We start from the raw sequence: 3407 nt of genomic DNA, 5'->3' as shown, positions 1-3407 counted from the left end.
TTTGAGCGGAGTTTACTTCATTTACATGGAAATCTAGTTCGATTTATTGATATTTGAACATTTTCAAATATCATAAATATATAAATTTATCATATACTTAGACTAAATAACATATGAATTTTACCGTATGATAATAGCATTAAATTAACGTATATTTCATATTTTTTCCAATTAGTGCTTAGCGGGCTGATATGAAAAGTTTATCACATGCTTCGATTGTTATCACATGCCTTTCCGTAACGTTATCACATGGCATTCCGGTGATACTCGGCAAATTCCGGAAAATACACCTCAATACTACGTTTTCAGTTAAAAACATTACAAAGTAGTGTACAAAACAATTATTTGGATACTGAAAAATATATTGTGTAAAATAATATAAAAAAAAAAAAAAGAAAAAAAAAAAAAAAAAAAAATTTATTTAATAAATGCATTTTTTAAAAGTTTCAAACATAATTTAGAAAGTTATTTTAAAAAAGGTTGACTTTTCCAAACAATGTTCATTATGTATATTGTTGAATTATTTTTTTTTTTCGATTCGTCCATGTTAAAATGTTTTTTTTTCTCTGTTGAGGCATATGTTAGAAAGACTCATATCGAATGTACCAAAATTTGGGTCCGACGTCCCTGAACTTTTCACTCTTTGAACTTCTTTTCTAAAAGGATCATTATATGAATCTGTTATTTTTCTTTACTGTTGAAGCATATGATTAAAAGATCATAACATGTCATTTTTCATATCGCATGTATTATCAGCCCTCGGTCAATATCAACCCTCGAGCCATGCGGCTCTTGGGCTGATATAGAACCTAGGGCTGATAATACATGCGATATGAAAAATGCCATGTAATAATCTGATAATATATATAAAACTTCATAAATTCATCCAAAAGTTATCGTAAAATAAAAAGATTCCTGCCACGACATAGTATATTTCAGTAAAATTGTTGTAGTTTAATAATTTTAAGGGAAACAACCAAAATCCATCTTATACCACATTCTAAGTAACCAAGAGTTATCTCCGCTGAAATATTGTTTTATTTTGGTACACGGGTTTCTTTAAACATTTTTCGACGCTATGCTATTATTAAAATCCTTACACATGATACCTTTCTGAAAAGCTAAAATATGTTTCTTCCGACAGAAATTACTTTGAAGACTGTATTGAAACGCATTATGTCAAAAACTACGACTTTAAGTGAATGACATGTCGGAAAAGCGTTTATTTTGTATTTAAACCTTTTATGCGGTAAAATGTATATTTTTTGGCAAATGCTAAACTGAAAGTTGATCATTTCTCTTTCAGAAAAGCTACTTGAGGTCAGTAGCAATGATGTCGAATTTTACTAAAATGGTCGTCATAACTTATATTACTTATATTCGTAATTCAGCAAAACTATATTACATCTTTTCGTAATATTGATTATTACGTCTTTTTGTAATATAGACTTTATATTACATAAAGCTGTAATATTACTTTATTATGTTATATTATAGGTCTAAGTAATGTTACTCTTTACAATAATTGCCTGGACTGAATTTCTGAAAACTTTTGACCATCTCTGAAAAAAATTATAATAAACAGACACCTAATAACATTTAAGAATTGAATGCTTCTTTTTGTAATTGTAGAACTATAGTGCTAGAAATAGAAACAATGAGTAACTAAACTATCAAACACTGCAATAAAATTAATAATCAACAATATCATATTTTAATATATCAATCAAATATGACTCTGCCACACCCTGTTCTCAGTTCTGACAGTAAACAGTCCAGTGTGCCCTGTCCTCAGTTCTAACAGTAAACAGTCTAGTGTGCCCTGTCCTCAGTTCTAACAGTAAACAGTCTAGTGTGCCCTGTCCTCAGTTCTAGCAATAATAGTCTAGCGTCCCCTGTCCTCAGTTCTAACAGTAAACAGTCTAGTGTGCCCTAACGTTACGCACGCTGTTCCTACAACCCCTAGGATTTGTAACACAATCTTCGAAATTTCCTCCGCAAAACAAAATAAAAATGTTAGCAAACACGAACCACTATTAAAACAAATTCAATATATGTTTTAAATTATGTTTTTATAGCTCTTGATCATATACTAAGTAATATCTAGTATATTTGAGGATTAAAATAACAAAGTTATGTGAAAAAAACGGATGTCCAACGTTACATTTATGAAAACTTGTTTTGACTCTTATGTATAGTGATCATATTTCTTATTCTCTGATCTTCCGGAAACTTGTCAGGAACAACGGCATGTGTCGGTTCTTTGTGGCGTTAAAGCCGTTATTTTGCCAAATTAGATTTGACTCGGTGGCCGCATATTAAGCTGGAATAAGAAAAATGTCCAACGACGTTTTTCGGTAACTTAACGACTGAAAGTGAATTTTATAAGTAGATATAGCGGAAAACGAATAAAAAGAGTAAGACAATAATAACATCTACCAAAAGTACAAATATTTGCATCATTGTTCGTGAGTTCAAATATTGCAGATTTTATAAAATCTTCTCTACACAGTCGTTTTTCAAGCGGTAGCCATTTTGTCCAAGTTGATATTTCATTTTTCAAAGCAGTTAACGCGTATTTTTTAACTAATATTTCAATAAGTTATTTATAATAAATCAAAACAAAAGTTAGATACACGAAGAGTACAAAATGCCAAAATTCTTTTCTTATGAACTACATATTTGGGTCTTAAAGGATAAATTTTTTCAACACATTACAAAACGGTAGCCATTTTGTCCAAACGTCTAAAAACGTCTAAAAATCCGAAAAAACGCTAATTTCCGACGTTACATGTCCTAAAGTTTCAATTAAATGTTCATGATAATTAAAACAAATCATTTGGTGAAATTTGGAAAAAGATGTTGATGGCTGCCGAAAAAAAAAAGAATAGTGATTGTTGCTACATGTATAGACTCCGTCCGGCCGGGACATAGATTCGACACAGGTTAAATTTTGCAATTTTTATTGATCGTTTATAGCTTTTATCGATTTATTTAAAAGAATCATGAAAAGGGAAATTAAATCTCATTACATGAACTTCGTTCAACTTTTGCAAAGACAAATTGGAAACACCAAGACAATCCTCTAAATGTAAAATGCGAATTTTAATTTAAGTTGCGGAAGGACTACGAAATAGATCATTTAAAGTCGTCACTTCAGTAAGGTGCATTCACCAATTATATTAAAAGACTTAATACAAGTCCAAGGAATGTTTTACTTCGCAATTTGTCCTGCTATTCATGTCATAACTGAAAGTAATTCCTGTACTACATGTACTAGCGAAGCCGGAACTTTTCGTCAATATTAACTTGTGCATGAAATTGAGGTAATTGAAAGACAAATCCAAAACAGCGACGAAAACCGTTTCATTGAATTAATAAAACCCGGGATCTATTTATATTAGCCG

Source organism: Mytilus edulis, chromosome 12 (assembly GCF_963676685.1).
Source record: "Mytilus edulis chromosome 12, xbMytEdul2.2, whole genome shotgun sequence".
Classification (NCBI taxonomy): domain Eukaryota; kingdom Metazoa; phylum Mollusca; class Bivalvia; order Mytilida; family Mytilidae; genus Mytilus; species Mytilus edulis.
This window is presented reverse-complemented; position numbering follows the sequence as displayed.